Here is a 25848-nt window from a genome sequence, read left to right on the forward strand (position 1 = left end):
TCTACGAGTCTGTGGTGGCCAGTGCTATCATGTTTGCTGTTGTGTGCTGGGGCAGCAGGCTGAGGGTAGCAGACACCAACAGAATCAACAAACTCATTCGTAAGGCCAGTGATGTTGTGGGGATGAAACTGGACTCTCTGACGGTGGTGTCCGAAAAGAGGATGCTGTCTAAGTTGCATGCCATCTTGGGCAATGTCTCCCATCCACTACATAATGTACTGGTTGGGCACAAGAGTACATTCAGCCAGAGACTCATTCCACCGAGATGCTACACAGGGCGTCATAGGAAGTCATTCCTGCCTGTGGCCATCAAACTTTACAACTCCTCCCTTGGAGGGTCAGACACCCTGAGCCAATAGGCTGGTCCTGGACTTATTTCCTGGCATAATTTACATATTACTATTTAACTATTTATGGTTTTATTACTATTTAATTATTTATGGTGCAACTGTAACGAAAACCAATTCCCCCGGGATCAATAAAGTATGACTATGACTATGACCATGACCATATAGAGTCTATATGGCGACATATACATACTTTGATAATAAATTTACTTTGAACTTTGAACATCCTCAGGACAGTCGAGAGGTATTTCCCTTCACTCTGTGGTAAACCTGCGTAATTCTCAACCTTCTGAAGTTTGTGAAAGACAGGTTACTGAAAAGTGCTGACGGAGGAGCTAGAGTGATGTCTAGAACATGTCAGTAGCTTCCTCTCGGTTTTCACTACGTCAGACATACCAGTTCCGAGAGGGGACGCAGGAATATCGTCACACTCAGACGTAGAAAGAGCTTTCATTGCTGTTTACGTAACAATTTTGCTTGACCACTCAGGGTTGTTAGCCCTGAGCTGAACCCCCAAACCTGGAGGACCAGTCTTAGTTTGGCCTCTATCCTTTGACATGGGTGACCCTACCAAGAGCCAAAGCATAAAGCCCTGACTCGAGCGAGCATGGCTCTCTGGGCCATAGAGTCACAGCAAAGTACGGTACAGGTACAGGCCCTTCGGCCCATCTAGCCCAAGCCAAAACCCACTTAAATGGCCTATTCCAAATGACCTGCACTGGGACCACAGCCCACCATATCCCTACTATCCATGTACCTATCCAAACTTCCTTTAAACATTGAAATTGAGCTCGCATGGACCATAATACTGGCAGCTCATTCCACGCTTTCACAACCCTCTGAGTGAAGAAGTCCCTCTCATGTTCCCCTGAAACATTTCACCTTTTACCCTTAAACCATGACCTCCGGTTATAGTCCCACCCGACCTCAGTAGAAAAAGCCTGCTTGCATTTACCCTATCTGTAACGCTCATAATTTTGTATACATCACTGAGGCACGCAAGCCTGCAAACCACGACAAGGTTGTGGTTCTCCTGAAGGCCCAATTTCACCCATGTGACCAATTAACCAACTAACCGGCACGTCTGTCGCTTGTGGAAGGAAAACCGGAGCATCTGGAGGCAACCCACGCAGTCACGGGGAGAACGTACAAACTCATTACAGACAGTGAACTCTGAACTCTGCAACGCCCCGAGCCATAATAGAGTCGCGCAAACCGCTATGCTACGGTGATGCAGTAAGCTTTAACAATGGCAGTCAGGCAGTCCAAAGATAGGAGTTACAATATAGAAACACAAGCGAAGTTAAAATCAAAGCACTAGAGAGAAAGGCAAAGTAACCAGATTGTCACCAGAGGCCCATTAATCCTACAATTGCTCTCAGTGTAGTCAGAGGCATGGATTCAGTTTATTATTTTTTGACTCTACTTTGCATCTCATTTATCAAGATTACCATGGTTTCTATTTATCACTTGACGATATGGTGAAGGTGTCATTATCATGGGATTTACATAGTGTGATATATCAAGTGCAGGATCTAATCCAGTTAATATCTTTAAAGTCATCATTTGCCCAGACACCAATTCATTTTGCCAGGGAAAGAAGGAAAAGTAATGGATTTTGTGAACGGTCTGCACTGAAAGCTGTTTTTTCTCTTGGATCGATTGAATGTCAAAGTCAGATCTGACCTATTACAGGATTAGCAGATGTAATTACTCTAAGAAAGAGGAATCACCACCTTTATTCGTGTGCACCTCAGCACAGCAGAATTCAGCTTTTGTTTGTTCAAAAACAATTCATCTGATTTACTCATCTATTTTTTTTCCTGAGAGGAGCCTGAGAGAGGAGAATGGGTGGGGGAGAGGGGAAGGGGAGGAGCAGCAGGTTCAGGAACAGTTATTACCCTACAACCATTAGGCTTCTGAACCAGTGTAGATAACTTCACTCGCCCCAACACAGAATGATCTCCACTCATGTTCTCAATAATATTTACTTATTTATTTTATTATTGACACCATCTAACCTCTTTTGCATATTGGATGCTTGTCAGTCTTTGTTATGTTAAGAAAGATTCTAACTGATTTTTTAAATTTTCCTATAAATGCCTGCAGGAAAATGAATCTCAAGCCAGTATATGATGGCATACTGTGCAAAAGTCTTAGACACCGTTACCAAAAGAAGCACATTACATGACATAAGACCATAAGATATAGGAGCAGAAGTAGGCTATTCGGCCCATCGAGTCTGCTCCGCCATTCAATCATAGCTGATTCAATTCTTCCAGTCATCCCCACTCCCCTGCCTTCTCCCCTTTGATGCTCTGGCTAATCAAGAACCTATCTATCTCTGCCTTAAATGCACCCAATGACTTGGACTCCACAGCCGCTTGTGGCAACAATTTCCACAGATTCCTCTGACTAAAGTAATTTCTCCTCATCTCTGTTTTAAATGGATGTTCTTCAATCATGAAGTCATGCCCTCTTGTCCTAGACTCCCCTACCATGGGAAATAACTTTGCCATATCTAATCTGTTCAGGCCTTTTAACATTCAGAATGTTTCTATGAGATTCCCCCCTCGTTCTCTTGAACTCCAGGGAATACAGCCCAAAAGCTGCCAGATGTTCCTCATACGGTAACCCTTTCATTCCTGGAATCATTCTTGTGAATCTTCTCTGAACCCTCTCCAATGTCAATATATCCTTTCCATAATAAGGAACCCAAAAATGCACACAATACTCCAAGTGTGGTCTCACGAGTGCCTTATAGTACCTTATACATATGTGAGTGATGATAAACCTGATTCTGATCTGGGTCTCTATTTTGGACTGAGAGTGGGAAGGGGCAGGGAGAGGGGAATCATGGTTAGGAAAAGGGGAAGGGAGAGGGGAGGCAGTGGGAAGCAGCAGAGAGACATTCTGTAACAATCAATACTTTATACTTATACTTTATTGTCGCCAAACAATTGATACTAGAACGTACAATTATCACAGCGATATTTGATCCTGCGCTTCCCGCTCCCTGGATTACAAATCGATAGTAAATATTAAAATTTTAAATTATAAATCGTAAATAGAAAATATAAAAATGGAAAGTAAGGTAGTGCAAAAAAACCGAGATGCAGGTCCGTATATTTGGAGGGTACGGCCCAGATCCAGGTCACGGTCCGTTTAGCAAATAATAACATTTATTTATGTATAGACCAATTGTTTGGAATCAAATGACTTTGCCTGGTGTCTCAGGGCTGGGTGTGTCTGCATGTGCGCCACCTGCCCGCCCTGCCACTCCGTCTCTGTCAGCTGCCCCATACCCCTCCCACGGCTTTTCTTCTGCCAGATTTACAGACTCACTCTCCACTCTACATTGACAAATACAGTACTGTGCAAGAGTCTTAGGCACCCTAGCTATATATACTGTATAAGTGCCTGAGACTTTTGCACAGCACTGAACATACATCGTTAGTAAATTTACTTTGAACTTTGAGGAAAGGAAAACTAACGAGACAAAATGTAGAAGATAGTGTGGGAGAGGAAAGGAAGTAAAATTGGAGAGTCAGATTCAGATTTATTGATCACATGCATATTGAAACATACAGTGAAATGTGTTGCTTGCGTCAACAACCAACACAACCAAGGATGTGCAGGGGCAGCCTGCAAGTGTCACCACATGCCAACATAGATATTGCCAATGCTGAGTTCCCAGCATCAACATCCTGAACACGCGAAAATCTGTAGATGTTGGAAATCTAAGGCAATGTACACAAACTGCTGGAGGAACTCAGCAGGTCAGGCGGCATCTATGGAAAGGAATAAAGAGTCAACGTTTCAGGCCGAGACCCTTCATCAGGTCTCAAGATCCTGGAGTAATTAATGACAAGGAACATCAATGGAAATTACAAGAGCTGATCATGGACTAGGAATCAGAGAACAGAGAACATTACTGCTCAGTACAGCCCCTCTGGTCCATGATGATGTGCCAACCTTTTAAGCTGCCCTAACCCGATCAATCTAACCATTCCCTCCCACATATCTCTCCAAGGTTCTATCACCCATATGCCTATCTACCACCCCTGCAGGGTGATCCACGTACCCATCACCCATCCTGCAGCTCATGATCACTTCCTAATACTCAAAGCCTTCCCACAGTCCAGAAGGTGCTGTCCAATAAAGACTGGCAGCACTGTAATTCAGCAACCTAGAGATGTGGAAAGACAAATGCCTAAAACCCAGAGGGTGGTGTGTATTTAGAATGAGCTGCCAGAGGACCTGGTAGAGCAGGGTACAAATACAACATTTAAAATAGTTTTAGACAAGGACATGGATAGGAAAGGTTAGAAGGATATACTTCAATGCAAGGTGTACTTCAATGCAGAGTATTGTAGGAAAGGTGGATGAGCTTAGAGCATGGATCAGCATTGGAATTATGACATTGTTGCCGACAGTGAGAGACTTGGTTACAGGAAGGGCAGGACCTGCAGCTCAGTGTTCTGGGGTTTCGTTGTTTGAGACATGATAGAGTAGGGTGGAATTAAAGAGGAAGGGGTGGCATTACTAGTCAGGGAACTATCACAGTAGTGCTCAGTCCGAACAGACTAGAGAGCTCACCTAGTGAGCCTTTATGGGTAGAACTGAGGAATAAGAAAGGTATGACTACGTTAACGGGATTATATATATATTTTAGGCGGAAGGAGAAGATGGCAGCACGAGCAGCTCTCCGGTGAAATGATATCGTATCTGTTAAATAGGGGCCATGGACAATTCTGATTTGATGAAGACAGACGTGAGAAGCAGAGGAACATCTGGAGAAATTTCTGAAATGCCTGGTTCGCTGCTGTTGTTACTGTGCAATCAAGAATCTTCCGGAGGGTAGGCCCCAAAATCCCCGGCTTTGCCTGCTGCTGGCGACTGAGGCTGAGGTCGAAACGTTCGGATAGAGACGGTGCTCAGTACTCAGTGCTGGAGGGCTGATCAGAGCTTGAAGTTCTCGGATGATTCAGAGTCGGACTGTGGTTGGGCATGGCAGGGAAAGTTTTCTTCCTTCTCCCATATGCATGAGATGTGGGACTTTCAAGAAACTTCGAACTTTTTTACTGTGCCATGGACTGTTCTTCATCAAGTTATGGTATCGTTGCACTGTTGTAGCTATATGTTATAATTATGTGGTTTTGTTAGTTTTTCAGTCTTGGTCTGTCCTGTGTTTTTGTGATATCACACCGGAGGAATATTGTATCATTTCTTAATGCATGCATTACTAAATGACAATAAAAGAGGGGTGCGTGTCCTCATAATCTAATCTAATCAGCCAACAGTTCGCAGGATTTAGAGGAGCAAATTTGTAGAGAGATCACAGACTGTTGCAAGAAACATAAGGTTGTGATAGCAGGTGATTTTAACTTTCCACATATCGACTTGGACTCCCAATACTATAAAAGGGCTGGACGGGAAAGAGTTTGTGAAATGGGTTCAGGAAAATTTCCTTCATCAGTTCACGGAGGTCCCAACTAGCGAGGGAGCGATACTGGATCTCCTATTAGGGAATGGTGAAGGGCAGATGACAGAAGTTTGTGTAGGGGAACATTTAGCATCTGGTGATCATAATGTCACTAATTTCAAAGTAATTATGGAAAAGGATAGGTCTGGTCCTCTGGTTAAGATTGTAAATTAGAGAAAGGACAATCTTGATGGTATCAGAAAGGATCTGGCAAGGTTGTTTTCTGCCAAAGGTGTTCTTGGTAGTGGGACACCTTCAAAAGTGAAATTTTGAGAGTACAGAATTTGTACATTTCTGTCAGAATAAAAAGCAATGACAACAGGTTTAGGGAACCTTGGTTTTCGAGCAATTTTATGCCCTGGTGAAGAAAAAGTAGGAGGTGCATAGCAGGTGTAGGCAGACAGGAACAAATGAGGAACTTGAGGAAAACAAGAATTGCAAGAGAACACTTAAGAAGGAAAACAGGAGGGCTAAAAGGAGACATGAGGTTGCTCCAGCAGATAAGGTGAAGGAGAATCCCAAGGGCTTCTGCAGAGCAAAAGAGTGGCAATTGAAAGAGATGGGGGAGATCTTCAGTGGATTTTGTGCATCTGTATTTACTCAGGAGACGGACACAGAGTTTACAGATGTGAGGCAATGCAGCAGCAAGGTCATGGACTCTATACAGGTTAGGGCAGAAATTGCAGGGATTCTACTTAAAACATCCTGAGCTACAGATGAAGTGCTGGAGGATGGAAGGATAGCTGATGTTCTTCCATTGTTTAAGAAAGATTCTAAGAATAAGCCAGCAAATTATAGGCTGGCAAGCCTGACATCAGTAGTGGTAAAGTTATTGCAAGGTGTTTTAAGGAACTGGATACAGTATATAAGTATTTGGATAGACAGGGTCTGATTAGGAATAGTCAACAAGGCTTTATGTGTGGACAGTCGTGTCTAACCAATCTTATAAAGTTTTTTAAGCAAGTTACCAGGAAAATTGATGAAGGCAAGCCAGTGGATGTTGCCTCCATGGACTTTAGCAAAGCTTTTAACAAGGTCCCACATGGGAGGTTCGTCAAGAAGGCTTAGTTCTCTGGCACTTGAGATGAGGTAGAAAATTCAATTAGACATAGGCTTTGTGGGAGAAGCCAGAGAGTGGTAGTAGATGGTTGCCTCTAAACTGGAGACCTATGACTAGTTGTGTGCTGTGGGGATTGGTGCTGGGTCCATTGTTTTTGTCGTCTATATCAATGACCTGTTTGATAATGGATCAACAAATTTGCAGATGACACCAAACTTAAGGGTGTAGTGGATAGCAAGGAAGACTATCAAGACTTGCAGCAGGATCTGGACCAACTGGGAAAAATGGAATTTAATGCATACAAGTGTGATGTGTTGCATTTTATGAGGACTAACCAGGATAGGTCTTACACGTGTGAGTGGTAGGGCACTGAGGAGTGTGGTAGGACAGAGGGATCTGGGAATACAGATTCATAATTCCTTGAAAGTGGTGTCACAGATGGTTAAGGTCATAAAGAAAGCTTTTGCCACATGGGCCTTCATAAATCAATGTATTGAGTGCAGTTGTTAGGATGTTATGCTGAAATTGCATAGGTGGGGGCTAATTTGGAGTATCGTGTGCAGGTTTGGTCATCTACTGACATAAAAGATGTAAATATGATTGAAAGAATACAGAGAAAATTTATAAGGATGTTACCCACCCAGGCTTGAGGGAAAGGTTGCATAGGTTAGGATTTTATTCCCTAGTATACAGAAGAATGAAGGGAGATTTGATAGAAGTTTACAAAAACATGCTGGGTATAGATAGGGCAATGCAAGCAGGCTTTTTCCATTGAGGTTGGATGGAACTACAACTAGAGGTCATGGGTTAAGGATGAAAGGTGAAATGCTGAACAGGAACCTAAGGGGGAGCTTCTTCTCTCAGCGAGTGGTGAGAGTCTGGAATGAGCTGCCGGGTCAAATGGTGGATGTGGGGTCGATTTCAACACTTAAGAGAAAGTTTGATAGGTACGTAGATGAGAGGGCTATGGTCAGGTGCAGGTCAATAGGAGTAGGTAGTTTAAATGGTTTGGCACAGACTAGATGGGCTGAAGGGCATGATTCTGTGCTATAGTGTTCTATGACTCTATGGATATGGACCAAACATAAGGAAATGGGTCTAATTCAAGTGGACAACTTGCTTGGCATGGACTAGTTGGGCAAAGGGCCTGCTTCTGTCTTGTATCTATGACTGGGTCAAAGATCACTGACCAAAATGCTGGGGAAGCTCAGCAAGCCAGGCAGCATCTATGGAGGAGAATACACAGTCGGTGTTTCGGGCCGAGACCCTACATCAGCTCAAAACCTTCATTTCTCTCCACAGGTGCTGACTGACTTGATGAATTCCTCCAGTGTTTTGTGTGTGTTGCTCAACATTTTCATCATCTGTAGAATCTCTTGTAATAAAGATCATTGACCGATTGACTCAGTTCTATTGACAGACCCAATCTATCACTGTGTTAAAGATCACTGCCAACTGACTCGAGTCATCTTGCCACAGGTTATTTCCAGGATTTAGTGGTTATATTTCAGATTTCTACCATCCAGCCTTTTGCATTAGTTTTCGGATGATGTTAGTTGGTGTGACAACAAAGAACAAAGAGAAACATAAGGCATAGAGAAGGAGAAAGAATAGAGGAAATGGAGAAAGGAAAATAACCAATGAAAAGCAGAGTTAAAAAAGAGGAATGAAAATGTCTTATGAAGATAGGTTGAGCGAGCTAGGGATTTTCACTTTGGAGTGAAGGAGGATGAGAGGCGACTTGATGGATGTACAAGATGATAAGAGGCATAGATGTAGTAGACAGCCAGGGGCTCTTTCCCAAGGTGGAAATGGCTAATACACGGGTGTATAATTTTAAGGTGAGTTAAGGAAAGTATAGGTGGGGGGGGGGCCGAGGAATGTCAGATGTAAGCTGTGGGTGCAAGGCACAGTCCTGCTGAGGGTGGAGATAGAGGCAGATACACAGCTTCTGAATACAATGATGTTTCTTTAGAACAGCGAAGGGGAGGAATTTCTTTAACCAGAAGGTGGTGAATCTGTGGAATTTATAGCTACAGACAGATGTGGAGGCCAAGTCATTGGGTATATTTAAAGTGGAGGTTGATAGGTTCTTGATTACTGAGGGCATTAAAGGTGATGGGAGAAGGCAGGAGAATAGAGTTGAAACAGAGAATAAATCTGTCATAATGGAATGGCAGAGCAGACTCGATGGGCCAGATGGCCTAATTCTTCTCCTATATTTTATGGTGTTAGGGTGTTACATCAGGGATATTTAAGAAACTTTTAGATAGTCACATGGATGATAAAAAAAATGCAGGGCTATATAGGAGGGAAGGGTTAGATTGAACCTAGAGTAGAGCCATTTAAACTGCCTATTCCAAATGACCTATGCCAGGATCCTATTACCATCCAGGTACCTATCAAAACTTCTCTTAAACGCCGAAATTGAGCTCACATGCACCACTTGCACTGGCAGCTCATTCCAGGTTCTCACAGCCCTCTGAGTGAAGAAGTTTCCCCTCATGTTCCCCGTAAACTTTTCACCTTTTACCCTTCACCCATGACCTGCATTTGTAGGTTAAAAAGTTGGGCACAGTATTGTGGGCCGAAGGGCTTGCGCGGTGCTGTGGAAAGGGAAAGAGTAAGTAAACAAGGGAGAAGGAGGAAAATTAGAAAACAGGGGAAAGTGTAAGAAGAGGAGGAGAAGGTAGGAGAGGAGGGAGAGAGGAAAAGACTGGGTTAACAAAACAATATTTTTGGGGAAATACTTATTGCAGATTGAGTTTTTAACAGATTATTCAGAGATTTGGATACCAAACCATTAAAATTGAGTGATTTTAATTGTGGTCCATTATTTCCTGCTTTACAGCACAGTGAGGGATAGGTCATCTCTTGCTACTGATTGAACACACAGACAGCATCATTTGAAGAAGTTTCCATCGTGTTTGCTGAAAAGTGATTAAAGGGCTTTTTTTTCTTTTTAATGTTGCCATAGTAACAGTGTCATGCTGACATCCTGCAATGTGGGTTTGGCGAGCACAGATAATCAGTTGAGAACAACACGAGGAAATTACCTGTCCAGTTTGGATCATGTTCTAGCAATGTGATGAAACCCAGGGAATACATAAACACCAGTCAGGGTGCTGTTGCTTCCCATAAAGCAGTGGGAGATGGTATTGACTCAGAGGGTGCAAGAGGAGATTTACCAGGATGCTGCCTGGATTAGAGAGCATGTCTTATGAAGAAAAGTTGAACGAGCTAAGGTTTTTCTATTTGCAATGAAGAGCATGAGGGATGACTTAACTGAAGTGTATAAGATGATAAGAGGCATAGATTGAGCAAACAGCCAGAGAATTTTTCCCAGGGCAGAAATGGCTAATACAAAGGGACATAAGTTTACAGTGATTGGAGAAATGAAAATATCATAGGAGGATAGGTTGAGTGAGGTAGGAAGTAGAGGAAAGTAGGGATATCAGCGGTAGTTGTTTTACACAGAGGGTGGTAGGTGGTAGAGACAGATACGTTGGGGCATTTAAGAAGCTCTTAGATAGGCACGTGGATGACAGAAAAATGGAGGGTTATGTACAAGGGAAAGGTTAGATTGATCTTGGAGAAGGTTAAAAGGTCAGCACAACATTGTGGGCCGAAGGGCCTGTACTGTGCCATAATGCTTTGTGTTCTATATTCAATTCCCATAACCAGTTATGGCACTAGCCAAATCTCCGCTGTGTTCAGTGTCACAGCTCGCATACGACGGAGCCTTGGGACAAGGGTTAAATCGCCTCACACTCCTGCTGAGCACTTGACTATTTTGAACCGATGTTGGCCGCCCCTTCGCTGCCTGATTTAGATTCACTCATTGATCACGTGTACATCGATACATGCAGTGAAATGGGTCATTGGTGTTAACCACCAACACACCCAAGGATGTGCTGGGGACATTCTGCACGTGTGGCAACACGTTCTGCGCCAGCATAGCATGGCCACAATGTTTAGCAAAACAACAGCTAAACAAACCTCTTTGTGAATCAGCATCAGACTTTGCCTGGTAAATGGTTTCAGTTGTATTCATCCCACCACTAGAGGTCACTCCTTCTGCTGTTGGGCTGAGGTGTAGAAATCACTCCATTCAAACACTCCTAAAAATAAACTTTTCCATCAACATTCTTGTCATCTATCATTTCCTTCGTCACATCTATCCCTATCTTTTTCTCATGGTAAGGGAACATAAATTAGAGGCCACAGGATTAACGTGAGAGAAGGAAGATTTAAAGGGGACTTGAGAAGCAACTTCTTCACACAGATGGTGGTGAGTATTTGCAATGAGCTACCAAAGGAAGTAGTTGAGGCAGGTGCAATATCTACACTTAAAAGATAGTTTGGTAAATATATGCACCTGTAAGGCTTTGAAAAAGACTGTCTTATTTATCTCATATACATCGAAACATCAGAACATACAGTGAAATGTGTCATTTTGCATCAACGACCAACACAGGGTGGTGAGGGTGTGCTGGGTGCAGCCCATAAGTCTCACCATGCTTTTGGTGCCAAGGTAAGGATAAGGGCTAAACGTGACAAGCTTAGGCAGGCACTTTGGGTCAGCATGGACCAGTTGGGCCGAAAGGCCTGTTTCTGCGCTGTTATACTCCATGACTCTTCCTTTTGCTGGCAACCATGTCTAGGATTCACACTGGTTTTTGTATCAGCGGCAGATTTTGAAGTGGTTTGGGTGTTCCTAATGTGAACAATGGGTTGTCATGTTTGAGGAAGACAATCTCAGCTGGTGACAAGTTCAAGACCCCCAAGATTATTTTGCTCGGATACAAAACACAAAAATGGAAATGGACAACTCCTGTGTGCAAGGCCGACCCTGTACCCTCCAATGGGCTCACTACAGTCTTCAGCTGGTAGCCCATGCTTTCAAGGCACTACAATCTCTGGTACAAGGAGCCAGGGATAAAGATTAGGCTAAAAACAAAAGTCTAACAGGACTGGTGAAGGGTTTTGGTATGAATTGTTGACTGCTTATTCCCCTCCATAAATGATGCCTGAAATGTGAAATGCTGAGTTCCTCCAGCTTGTTGTCTGCATTGTTCTGGACTTACAGCATTTCAAGTTCATAAGAACTTGAAGAATCTCTTGTGTTTTCGAAACAAAACATTGACAATTCCCTCCCCCACCTCTCCCTATCGAGGGAAACAGTGCTCCCCTTTGGCTTTGTGTAACCTGTTAGCCACTGACTACCTACTAAGAAGTACAGTAATGTGGATCGCAGTTGTAGGATTCACCCATTCAATGCTTTTTGCTTGCTTTATGAAGTCCCTGCTGGCTTCTCCCCCATTCCCAGGTAGAGCAAAGGTTAAGCACAAAGTTAGAGCTTGCAGTCACAATGCTGAACAGGCACATCTTTAATTAATGGCTGTCAAGAAAATGCATTCTACTGACAACTTGAGCACCAGTGGATTGTGACATGACTGGCCGAGGTTTACACTCTCCCATCTCCACTCTTTAACTCTTTGGAGGAAATAATTTCACACATGAGTTGAGCACACTATCCGGAGTAATTTTTTTGCATGTGAGATGCAGAATTCATCTCTTAGATTTGCTGAGAGGGAGATAACAGAAAAGAAATCAAGAGAAGATCCGGTTCTCAATTACAACAACAATATGCAATTAGGAAGTCTCCTCAGTGTAGCAAAACATCGTGAAGTGCATCACAGGAATGAAAATTTTCAGTCTGAATTGGAAGAGACAAAGAAGGCTTTAGAAAACTTCAGCAAGCAGTTGGCCAAAGTGCTAGATTTTAACAAGCAACTGAGAAGAAAAGATAAAAGTCAGAATCATTATCACTGACATGTTATGAAATGTGTTGTTTTGCTGCAGCAGCAACACATAAAATATTTCTAGAAGTTACAATAAAAAATTATTTTAGAATAAGTAACATAAAAAGAGCAAAATAGTGAAGTAGTGTTTGTGGACCTTTCTGAAATCTGATCGCAGTGAGTGAGGAAGAGCTGTTCCTGAAACATTGAGTGCATGTCTCTAACTCCTGTACTTCCTAACGATGAGAGATTCTGCAAATGATATAAATCCAAAATAACACACACAAAATGTTAGAGGAACTCAGCAGGCCAGGCAGCATCTATGGAAAGAAATAATGAGTTGATGTTTGAGGCCGAGACCCTTCTTCAAGACCCTGTACCTCCTTCCTGATGGTAGTTAATGAGAAGAGGGTAAGTCCTGGGTGGTGAGGATCCTTAAGGACAGTCATTGCTTTCTTAAGACACTACCTTTTGCATAGTACTGCGGTAGTTTTATGTATTGCACTGTACTGCTGCTCAAAAAAACCCCACATTACATGACATCTGTGAGTGATGATAAACCTGAATCTGATATGGGGATATGGGTATCGATTGTGGACGGAGGGTAGAAAAGGAGCAAGGAAAAAGGGAAGGAAGAAAGGAGGGAGTGGGAAGCACCAGGGAGACATTCTGCAATGATCAATTAGTTGCTTGGAATCAAATGACCTTGCCTGGTGTCTCAGGGCTGGGTGAGTCTGCACCCTCACCAAACCACTCCCCCCACCCTTGGCACTCCTCCTCTGCCACCTGTCCCACACACTTCCCACGGCATTCCACCTTCACCATTCCCAACACCCTTTGCTCCTGCCAGATTTACAAACTCACTCTCTGCTTCATGTTGACAACTACAATACTGTGCAAAAGTCCTGGACACCCTAGCTATATATATATATATATATATATGCCAAAGACTTTTGGGCAGAGTTGGTTGGATCCTTCATGATATTTCTGGCCCTTTTCCAGCACCTTTCTGCACAAATGTCCTTGATGGTGGGTAGGCAGGTACTGGTGATGTGTTGGGCAGTTTTGACTGACTTTTGTAGAGTTTTCCTGTCCCCTGCAGTGCAGTTTCCGTACCAAGCAGTGATGCAGCATGTTAGGACGCTCTCTGCTTTGCCAATGTAGAAAGTGGGGGCTGATGTGCATAATCCAGCTCTCTTCAGTCTCCTCAGAATGTAGAAGTGTTGAGAAGCTTTCCTGATTGTGTATGGTGTGTTCAGGGCCCATGATAGGTTTTTTTAAAAAAATGTATTCCATTACAGGATATGGGCTTCACCAGCTAAGCCAGCATTTATTGCCCATCCCTAGTTGTCCTTGAGAAGGTGGTGATGAGCTGCCTTCTTGAACCGCTGCAGTCCCTGAGGTGTAGGTACACCCACAGTGCTGTTAGGGAGGGAATTCCATGATTTTGACAGCGACCATGACGGAACGGTTGATATATTTCCAAGTCAGGATGGTGAGCGACTTGGAAAGGGCTTTCCAAGTGGCGGTGTTCCCGGGTATCTGCTGTTCTCGTCCTTCTGGATGGTAGCGGTCGGGCGTCTAGAAGGTGCTGCCTTAGGAACTTTGGTGTATTGTTGCAGTGCACCTTACAGACAGTACACACTGCTGCAACTGTTCGTCGATAGTGGAGGGATTGGATGTTTGTGGAAGAGGGACCAATCAAGTGGCTGCTTTGTACTGGATGGTGTCGAGCTTCTTGAGTGTTGATGGAGCTGTGCTCATCCAGGCGAGTGGCGAGTATTCCATTACACTCCTGACCTGAGCCGTGTAGATGGTGGACAGGCTTTGCGGATCAGGAGGTGAGTTACATGCTGCAGGATTCCTAGTCTTTGTCCTGCTCTGGTAGCCACAGTGTTTATATGTAATATTCACTCCCAGAAGTTTGAAACTGCTTGCAGTTTTCACTGCTGTAAGGAGGGGTGTGAGCGGTGCAAGTTCTCCTGAAGTCAATAACCATCTGCTTTGTCCTGCCGACGTTGAGGAACAGGTTACTTGCCTGGCACCATGCTTCAGGCTGTTCCACTTCCTGCCTGTAGGTGTCTTATTATCGACGGTAATGAGTCCCACCACTGTTGTGTCCTTGGTGAACTTGACAATGTGATCACTTGGGTGTTTGGCTGTGCAAGTTGTGTGTGAGCAGAGGCTCAGCACACAGCCCTAGGGGCCACCTGTGTTGAGGATGATGGGTATGGAGGAGTGCTTGTGCATCCTGACTATCTGAGATCTACTGGTTAGGAAGTCCAACACCCTGTTGGACAGTGGTGTATTCAGACCGCAGAGTGGGAGTTTATTCACCAAGGTCTGTGGGACAATAGTGTTCCATGCTGAACTGAAGCCCAGGAACAGCATTCTGAAATAAGTCTCCTAGTTTTCTAGGTGTGTCAGGGCCAGGTGCATGACAGTTGCTATGGCAATGGTTGAACGGATTAGGATTTTATTTCCTGTAGCATAAGCAAATGAGGGAAGATTTGACAGAGGCGTAAAAAATTATAACAGGAATAGATAGGGTAAATGCAAGCAGGCATTTTCCACTGAGGTTGAGTGGAACTAGAGGTCATGGGTTAAAGGTGAAAGGTGAAATATTTAAGGGGAACCTGAGGAGGAATTTCTTCACTCAGACAGTGGTGTGAGTGTGGAACTAGCTGCCAGCTGAAATGGTGGCTGGAAATTCGAGAAATTTGAATAAATACGCGGATGGGAGGGTTATGGTCCAGGTGTGGGTCAACGGGAGTAGCCAGAATAATAGTTTAACATAGACTAGATGGGCCAAAGGGCCTGCTACTATGCCATATTTACAAGGGGCACTTAGCTAGGCTCCTGCCAGCCATAGCCAGTTTCTTCTACCTCCTCACTTGCCTTCCCCACCCCCGTCCCACAGAAAAGACCTCACATTTGTCTTCGTCCTCCATTTCGATTGCCAAATCAGTTTTCAATCCAGTTAGCTAATTTCTCATTAATTCCGCATTCTTTAATCTTCTTTGAAAGCTTCAGTGCTGACCTTTATCAAATAGCTTCTGAAAATCTGAGTAAATTACTTTCATTGGATGGCTCTCATGCGCTAATTGAATTACCTCCTCAAAGAACTCCAATAGATGCATCAGGCATGACCCCATTTCTAGTAAAACTACAATGACTATCACTTCTGGCCTCTGTGCTCTTTCAATGCACATTGGCTCTGTAAAATATTTTCCTTGCTGCCAATCATACATTCAGTGATTGGTAATTCTATACCTTGTTCATTTGCTTGAATGGCAGGATAATGTGTTTCCTTGGCCTTTAAGTACAACCCCTGCATTTCTTGGCAAAAGTTAAACACAGGCACAGCTATTTCTTGCATTAGCTACTTCAATCATTCCTGAATATACATTGCTATCACTTTCCAAGTGCTTCATTCTTCAAGGTACTGTAGTTATGTAAGAATGGAAGAACAAATGGATTAGCAATGAGGTCCAAGACTCCCTTGAACTTGTCCATTCACAAAATAAAAAGAATCAGAATCAGGTTTATTATCACTGATCTACAGTACTGTGCAACACACATAAAAAATGCTGGTGAATGCAGCAGGCCAGGCAGCATCTCTAGGAAGAGGTACAGTCGACGTTACGGGGCGAGACCCTTTGTCAGGACTAACTGAAAGAAAAGATAGTACGAGATTTGGAAGTGGGAGGGGGAGGAGGAGATCTGAAATGATAGGAGAAGACAAGAGCGGGAGGGATGGAGCCAAGAGCTGCCGATGGGACATCAACCATCTCGACTTCACCACACCTTGTTCCCATTCCAACCTCACTCCTTCCGAACGCTCTGCTCTCCACTCCCTCCGCACTAATCCTAACCCTACTATAAAACCCGCCGATAAGGGGGGCGCTGTTGTAGTCTGGCGCACTGACCTCTACCTTGCCGAGGCACAGCGACAACTCGCGGATACCTCTTCTCCCCTCGATCATGACCCCACTAAGGAGCACCAGGCCATTGTCTCCCACACCATCACCAACTTTATCAGCTCAGGGGATCTCCCATCCGCTGCTACCAACCTTATAGTTCCCACACCCCGCACTTCCCGTTTCTACCTCCTACCCAAGATCCACCGACCTGCCCGTCCAGGTAGACCCATTGTCTCAGCTTGCTCCTGCCCCACTGAACTCATTTCTGCATACCTCGTCACTGTTTTATCCCCCTCTTGTTCAATCCCTTCCCACCCATGTTCGTGACACTTCTCACGCTCTTAAACTTTTCAATGATTTTAAGTTCCCTGGCCCCCACCGCTTTATTTTCACCATGGATGTCCAGTCCCTATATACCTCCATCCCCCACCAGGAAGGTCTCAAAGTTCTCTGCTTCTTTTTGGATTCCAGACCTAATTAGTTCGCCTCTACCACCACTCTCCTCCTCTCCTCCGTCTAACGGAATTAGTCCTTACTCTTAATAATTTCTCCTTTGGCTCCTCCCACTTCCTCCAAACTAAAGGTGTAGCCATGGGCACCCGTATGCGTCCCAGCTATGCCTGCCTTTTTGTTGGCTTTGTGGAACAATCCATGTTCCAAGCCTTTACTGGTATCTGTCCCCCACTTTTCCTTCGCTACATCGATGACTGCATTGGCGCTGCTCCCTGAAAGCATGCAGAACTCGTTGACTTTATTAACTTTGCCTCCAACTTTCACCCTGCCCTTAAGTTTACCTGGTCCATTTCTGACACCTCCCTTCCCTTTCTAGATCTTTCTGTCTCTATCTCTGGAGACAGCTTATCTACTGATGTCTACTATAAGCCTATGGACTCTCACAGCTACCTGGACTATTCCTCTTCCCATCCTGTCTCTTGCAAAAATGCCATCCCCTTCTCGCAATTCCTCCATCTCCGCCGCATCTGCTCTCAGGATGAGGCTTTTCATTCCAGGACGAGGGAGATGTCTTCCTTTTTTAAAGAGAGGGGCTTCCCTTCCTCCACCATCAACTCTGCTCTCCAACGCATCTCCCCCATTTCACGCACATCTGCTCTCACTCCATCCTCCCGCCACCCCACGAGGAATAGGGTTCTCCTTGTCCTCACCCACCACCCCACCAGCCTCTGGGTCCAACATATAATTCTCCGTAACTTCCATCACCTCCAACAGGATCCCACCACTAAGCACATCTTTCCCTCCCCCCACTTTCTGCTTTCCGCAGGGATTGCTCCCTACGTGACTCCCTCGTCCATTCATTCCTCCCCCCCCATCCCTCCCCACTGATCTCCCTCCCGGCACTTATCCTTGTAAGCGGAACAAGTGCTACACATGCCCTCACACTTCCTCCCTTACCACCATTCAGGGCCCCAGACAGTCCTTCCAGGTGAGGCGACACTTCACCTGTGAGTCAGCTGGGGTGATATACTGCGTCCGGTGCTCCCAATGTGGCCTTCTATATATTGGCGAGACCTGATGCAGGCTGGGAGACCATTTCGCTGAACACCTACGCTCTGTCCACCAGAGAAAGCAGGATCTCCCAGTGGCCACACATTTTAATTTCACGTCCCATTCTCATTCTCATATGTCTATCCACGGCCTCCTCTACTGTCAAGATGAGGCCACACTCAGGTTGGAGGAACAAGACCTTCTATTCCGTCTGGGTAGCCTCCAACCTGATGGCATGAACATTGACTTCCCTAACTTCCATTAATGCCCCACCTCCCCTTCGTATCCCATCCCGTATGTATGTATGTATGTGTGTATGTATGTATGTATTTCTTTCTTTCTTTCTCTTTTTTTCTCCCTCTGTCCCTCTCACTATAACTCCTTGCCTATCCTCTGGGCTCCCCTCCCCCTTTCTTTCTCCCTAGGCCTTCCATCCCATGATCCTCTCCCTTCTCCAGCCTTGTACCCCTTTTGCCAATCAACTTTCCAGCTCTTAGCTCCATCCCTCCCCCTCCTGTCTTCTCCTATCATTTCAGATCTCCCTCTCCCCCCTCTCACTTTCAATCTTGTACTATCTCTTCTTTCAGTTAGTCCTGACGAAGGGTCTCGGCCTGAAACGTTGACTGTACCTCTTCCTAGAGATGCTGCCTGGTCTGCTGCGTTCACCAGCGTTTTTATGTGTGTTGCTTGAATTTCCAGCATCTGCAGATTTCCTCGTGTTTACAGTACTGTGCAAAAGCCTTAGGCACCTTAGCTATATTACTTATATATATATATTGCAAGCTGTTTTGGGCCAAGACCCTTCAAAAGTTCATTGTCCATTCAGAACGATGCCCATCGTTGTCGGTAAGAAATCTGTACGTTCTCCTCGTGACTGTGTGGGTTTTCTGGTTTCCTCCCACATTCCAATGATGAACGGGTAAGTAAGTTGAGGGCATGTTATGTTGGTGCACGAAGTTTGGAAACATTTCTGGGCTGCCCCAGCTCTCTAAAGGAGAAGAGTTTCAAAGATTTACATCTAAATAAGGAAGTTTCCCCTTGTTAGATTCTTAAGTTGCTGAGCCCATCTGCTGACATTTGCCCTAGTTTCATACTCTCCAGATAGAAGCAACCTTCTAACATTTACCCTGACAATCCCTACAAGAATTTTATTTTTTTTTTAATGAGGTCACTTCTTAGGGGGCAGAAACCAGAATAAGAAGGTTGTGGGGGGAGGGTGCAAAGTGAAGATGGAAGAGAAAGAGAATGGGGATTGAGATGTTAGTGAAAGTGACAGTGGGAGAGAAAGAATAGAAAGCAGAAATGGCTTAAGGGGAAGCTATCAGGGAAAATAAGAATGGGGAAAGACAGAGGAGTGGAAGGATCACACAAAATACTGGAGGAACTCAGCAAGTCAGGCAGCATCTATGGAGGGGAATAAACAGTCAACATTTTGGGCTCCTGATCTGCTCTTTCATGTTTAAGACCAAGACTGGGAATCACCAGGAGGGCGGAGGAGCAACCAGCAGGTGTGAAGTAAGTATTGAAGTATACTGCCTTATCTTATTGATTTCCAATGCCTGAAGTTAAGTGCAGGCTGTGTAAGTGCAATTTATTGCTGCAAAAGTCATACTATTGGGACAGAATGCCTGCCCTGGGCTATCTCATGCTGTGGGAATGACTGTTTATACAGTATATAGAGGGACTGATGGATTGGCAGCAATGACAGAATCTAAAACAGACATTGCTGCTGCCTAACATGGCCAGGCTAAGCAAAATAAAACCTGGGCAGTTCAGAGCCAAAGTGAAGGTGGGAAGACAGAGAATAGGGATAAAGGAGGAGGTGAGGGTGAAATTGGGAAATAAAGAATGGAAGGGCGACTTGGCTGAAAGGGAAGCTATCAAGAAAGAATAGAATGAGAAAAAGACATAAGGGATGGGAGAATCATACACAAAGTGCTGGAGATACTCAGTAGGTCAGGCAGCATCTATGGAAAGCAATGAGCAGTTAATGTTTTAGCCCAGGTCCTTCATCAGGACTGGAAAGGAAGCGTACACAGTAGCGTAATGTTTTACAGAGCCAGCTGTAAGATGAGAGTTCAATTCCCGTCACTGTCTGTAAGGTGTTTGTATGTCCTTCCCTTGACTATGTGGGTTTCCTCTGAGTGCTCTGGTTTCCTCCCACATTCCAAAGACAAACAGTTAGGATCGTTGAGTTGTGGGTATGTTGTGCTGGCGCCTGAAACATAGAGGCAGTCGTCGGCTGCCCAGCACAATCTTTACTGATCTGATTGGATGCAAATGATGCATTTTACTGTATGCTTCAATGTATGTTATTTTTTAATCTTTACAAGAGGGAAAAATTGCTGATAGCTGGAAAAATCATTGTTGGTACCATCAGGCTGGAGGCCACCCAGACAGAGTTGAAGGTGTTTCTCCTCCATCCCAAATCTGCCTCATTGTGGCAACAGGGGAGGTCATAGACAGACATGTCGGAATGGGAATAGGAAACTGAATTCAGATGGGCGACCACCGCAGTGGTTCTGCCTCTTGTGGTGGACAGGGTGAAGGTACTCGACAAAGTGGTCTCACAATCTATGTCAGGTCTCACCGATGAAACACAGGCTACCTTGGAAGCAAGAGAGGACCCCGATTGACTCGCAGGTGAAATGAGGAAATGGAAGAATGATGTGAGGTTGAGAAAGATAGGCAGCATCTATGGAGGGGAATGAACCGTCTACATCTCAGGCTGGGTCCCTTAATCGGGGTATAGATGCTGTCTGTCCTAATGAGTTCCTTCAGCATTTTGTGCGCATTGCTCAAGACTTCCAGCATCTCTTCTGTTTCCTTCTGATGTTCTGTTCATTATCAGGCAATGAGGTTTGGAGAACAGTCACAGAACATACAACAATACAGGCCCTTCAGTCCACAATGCTATGCTGTCCTGTTATCTTACTCTTAAATCAGTCTAACTCCTCCCTCCCAAGTGCCTATCAACTGTAAGAGTCTCTTAAATGTCCCTAAGGTATCTGCCTCTACCACCACCCCTGGCAGTGCTTTCCACACACCCACCACTCCATGTAAAAAATCTATCTCTGACGTCCCTCCTATACTTTCTTCCAAACACTGGTCTAAGTACACCACTATACAACTAGGTGCTGGGCTTCCTAACAAACAGATTTCAGATACTCAGGATGGACAACTGCTCCTCCCTTCCCATCATCCTCAACACGTGTGCAACCCAGGGCTGCATGCTGAGCCCACTGCTATACACTCTGCTCACAAATGACTTCATGGCAACCTCTCGAACAATCGCACTGTCAAGTTCTCCGATGATACAACAATGATAAGGTCGCCTACATAAGACATAGGAGCAGAATCAGGCTATTTGGCCCATCGAGTCCGCTCTGCCATTCAATCATGGCTGATCTTTTTTCCCCCTCCTCAACCCCAAAACCCTTGATGCCGTAACCAATCAAGTACCTATCAATCTCTGTCTTAAATTCAGCCAATGACCTGGCCTCCACAGCTGCCTGTGGTAACAAATTCACCACCCTCTGGCAAGTTTCTTCCTCTATCCTGAGGCTGTTCCCTTTTGTCCTAGACTACCCCACCATGGGAAGCTTCTTTTCTACATCTACTCTGTCTAGACCTTTTAACATTCGATAGGTTTCAATGAGATCTCCCCCTTATCCTTCTAAATTCCAGCGTGTACAGACCCAGAGCCATCAAACGTTTCTTGTATGAGAACCCTTTCATTCCTGGAATCACCCTTGTGAACCTCCTCTGGACCCTCTCCAATGCCAGCACATCTCTTCTAAGATGAGGGGCCCAAAACTGTTCACAATACTCAAGGTGAGGCCTCACCAGTGTCTTATAACGCCTCAGCATTCAGAGAGGAGGTGGAAGAGTTTGGGCCTGGTGCTAGCAAATATCCTTTTCCTTAAGGTCAACGAGACAAAGGACAAAAGAGGTAGTTAGGAGAACTCGCACCACACGCACTGCTCTTTACATCGGTGGCACAGCAGCGGAAACTGCAAGCAGTTTGTGACTCCTGGGAGTGCACGTCTCACACAACACCTCACGGTCCCAGAACACATCCTCACAGAAAAGAAAGCTCACCAACACCTCTGCTGTCTGAGGAGGCTGAAGAGAGCTGGACTTTGCATAATCTGTATCCAGAAAAAGGCCCAGTAATGTCATAAAGGATCCCATCCTGCTCATGGACTCTTTATCCCACTCCTGTCAGGGAGGAGGCTACGTAGCATCCATGCCAGGACCACCAGACTCAAAAATATTTACTTTCCCCAAGCAGTAACACCTCCACCCACTAACCCCACCATTAGTTTATTATTTCCTGTCGATCCCTTTATGTACAACTTAGCATCACCTTATGGGTGTATAATCAATCTATGTATGTAAGCTATCTTCTGAATTTATGTTTATTATGTTTTTCAAATTATTATTACAGTATTGTGTTCTTTATCTTTTGTGGGTTTTTTTGTGCTGCACTGAATCTGGAGTCATAATCATTTTGCTCTCCTTTACACTTGGCTACAGGAAATGACATTAAACAATCTTGAATCTTGAAAATTATGCCCCCTTGTATTAGCCATTTGTGCCCTGAGAAAGAGTCTCTAGCTGTCCACTCTATGTATGGCTCTTATCATCATGTACGTCTCTATCTATCAAGTTATCTCATCCTCCTTCATTCCATAGAGAAAAGCTCTAGCTTGCTCAACCTATCGTCATAAGACATGCTCTCTAATCCAAGCAGCATCCTGGCAAATCTCCTCTGCACCCTCTATAAAGCTTCCTCATACTTCCTATAATGAGGCGACCAGAACCAGGCACAATTCTCCAAGTCTGGTGGAACCAGGGTTTTACAGAGCTGCAACATTACTTTGTGGCTCTTGAACTCATTCCTCTGCAGGCCAACACACCATACACCTTCTTAACCACCCTATCAATCTGTGCGGCAACTTTGAGGGATCTATGGACGTGGACCCCAAGATCCCTCTCTTCCTCCACACTTTCAAGAATCCTGCCATTAACTCTTCCTTCAAGTCCGACCTTCCAAAGTGTATCACTTCACACTTCTCCAGAGTGAACTCCATCTACCACCTCTCAGTCCAGCTCTGCATCTTATCAATGTCCCATTGTAACCCACAGCAACCTTCAGAATCAGGTTAATATCACTAGTATATGTCATGAAATTTGTTGCCTTTGCAGCGGCAGTACAATGCAATACATCATTATAGAGAAAAAAACTGTATGACATATATATAAATAAAAGACGGTGATACAGCCAGTTAGAATGCTCTCCATGGCACATCTGTAGAAATTTTCAAATGTTTTTATAAATTCTCAAACTCCTAATGAAATATAGACACTGTTGTGCCTTCCTTGTAGCTGCACCGATATGTTGGGTCTAGGTTAGATCCCCAGAGGTACTGACACCCAGGAACTTGAAACTGCTCACTCTTTCCACTTCTGATCTCTCAGTGAGGACTGGTTTGTGTTCCCTTGCCTCACCCTTTTTGAAGTCCACAATTATTTCTTCGGTCTTCCTGACATTTGAGTGCAATGCTTTTGCTGCGACACCACTCAACTAGCTGATGTATCTCACCCTCGTACACCCTCTGAAATTCTGCCAACAATGGTTGTATTGTCAGCAAACCTTCTGCACTAAGCAGAGTGATTCTTCTGCATCTGCACCCCAGAACAAACCAAAACAAAAAGCAAGAGCGGATGTCAGTGGTTTTGCATCCCATGTGCCTCCTTGTTCTGTGCACTGTGGTGCTAAAATGAGTTGTCAATAATCTAATCAATGTCCCCTTGGGCTTTCAGAAATTGACTGCGTTGTTTTTTTTTCTGAGTTACTTAAAGGAAGTGGTTTAACAGCAGTTTCCTCCTCTCCAACAGTTTTGAGGTCAATTAGCACCAGAGAAAGAATCAAAGTCCCAATAGGAGCCATCAGTTAAGGAAAAAATTCACTTGGAAAGTAAGTCTGCCTGCATGTCACTGTAAACAGCAGCACAGAGAGTTCAATATTAACTCTAGACTCTCAGCTCCCAAGTATGAAACTTAACACAATGTATTGTAGAAGATGGATGGCAGATCCCAAGGCAAGGATGATATGATGCAGCAAGGGACACCAAAAACAGCAGACAAGATAAATCTGCTTGAAAATTTTCAGGTGATTTGTCTTCTTAAGCTAAGAATGATCATTCCTGTCCCAAAGGTGAATCCATCACAACCCTTTTGACTGGTACCATTGGAATGATGCGAAGTGAACCAGCACATGGAAGAGTTGAGGTGAAGGGAACAGATCGATTTAAGGGGAAGAAAGGTAAGTTCATGAGGAACCAAAGAATGGAAGCCAATAAATAAATAATGATCCCATATGAAGAAATTACTGCTGGTGTTTCAGCCAGTTAAGGTGTAACTGGAAGTTGGAAATTGTAAAGGAGAAGATATTGATAACACCAGTTGCACTCAATAAGTCATCCTGTCCAGATGGGATGTGCATCCTAGGTCACAGAGGGAAGTGAAGGAGAAACAAATGAAACGCTGGAAGAACTCAGCAGTCAGGCAGCATCTACGGAGGGGAGTAAACAGTTGACATTTTGGACTGAGACACTTCATGATGAAGGGTCTCGGCCCAAACCATCAACTTCTTACTGGCCTCCATTGATGAGTTCCCCCAGCATTTTGTGTATTACTCTGGATTTCCAGTATCTACAGAATAACCTTTTTATGAAGTAAAGCAGAACCTGATCATAATCTCTCAAACATCTAAAGATTCAGGGCTGAGATAGGGGAAAATGGCAAATATTCCATCTTTGTTTAAAACTGGAGATAGGGATAAACCCAGTAGTTACTGTTAAATCTTGTGTTGTGGGAGTTGATAAAAACGATAACCAAAGGCAAAATCATCATTCACTGATTGATGAGAAAAAGCTGGATTTGTTAAAAGCATATGGTGTCTTAACTCTCTTGATAGAGTGGAGATAAAGAGGAAGCTCATGCAAATCATAAACCATCTGAATAGGGTAGCTGACCTTTTATTAATATCGTAGTTATGTATAGGGTTACATGACTAGGATATTAATAAAAGGTCAGTGCTAGTCATACCAAATATTGTATTATATAGAATTGTATGCAGTTGTGGTTGAAATTCAAAGTAATTTTTATCACCAAAGTACATATATGTCACCACATATAACCCTGAGATTCATCTACCTACAGGATAAACATGGATAAGATTGAAAGAGTACAGAGAACATTTACAAGGATGCTGCTGGAACTTGAGGGCCTGAGTTGTAGGGAAAGGAATAGGTTAGAATTTCATTCCTGGAGCACAGGAGAATGAGAGGAGATTTGACTGAGGTATACAAGATATAATGGGGTAAATATAAACAGGCTTTTCCCACTGAGGCTGGGTGCAACTAGAACTAGAGGTCATAGTTAAGGGTGAACGGTGAAATATTTAAGGAGAACATGAGGGGGAACTTCTCCACTCAGACGGTGGTGAGAGCGTGGAACGAGCTGCCAGCGGAAGTGGTGGATGTGAGTTCAGTTGCAATGTTAAAGAGGAATTTGGATGGGAGGGTTATGGAGGGGTATTGTCCTGGAGCTGACTGATGGTACTAGGCAGAATGGGCCAAAGGGCCTGTTTCTGTGCCGTCCTGCTCTATAACAACAACTCCATATTTAATTTTAATAATAGGCATCCGTTAGTCTC

General features: G+C 44.2%; 1 protein-coding gene and 1 long non-coding RNA gene across 3 annotated transcripts in view; one reads left to right on the top strand and one right to left on the bottom strand.

Moving 5' to 3' along the window:
• Nucleotides 1-25848, bottom strand: part of dph1 (diphthamide biosynthesis 1) — an 831546-nt gene that overhangs the window by 196965 nt on the left and 608733 nt on the right. The window lies entirely within an intron of this gene.
• The window catches only part of LOC134337090 (uncharacterized), a 50451-nt gene continuing 35688 nt past the window's right edge, over nucleotides 11086-25848 (top strand). Inside the window, exons 1-2 of the long non-coding RNA XR_010015929.1 lie at nucleotides 11086-11183; nucleotides 24346-24453. This is a non-coding gene — a long non-coding RNA (uncharacterized LOC134337090). The remainder of the gene's footprint in view (nucleotides 11184-24345; nucleotides 24454-25848) is intronic.

The sequence above is a fragment of the Mobula hypostoma genome, chromosome 23, assembly GCF_963921235.1.
Source record: "Mobula hypostoma chromosome 23, sMobHyp1.1, whole genome shotgun sequence".
NCBI lineage: Eukaryota > Metazoa > Chordata > Chondrichthyes > Myliobatiformes > Myliobatidae > Mobula > Mobula hypostoma.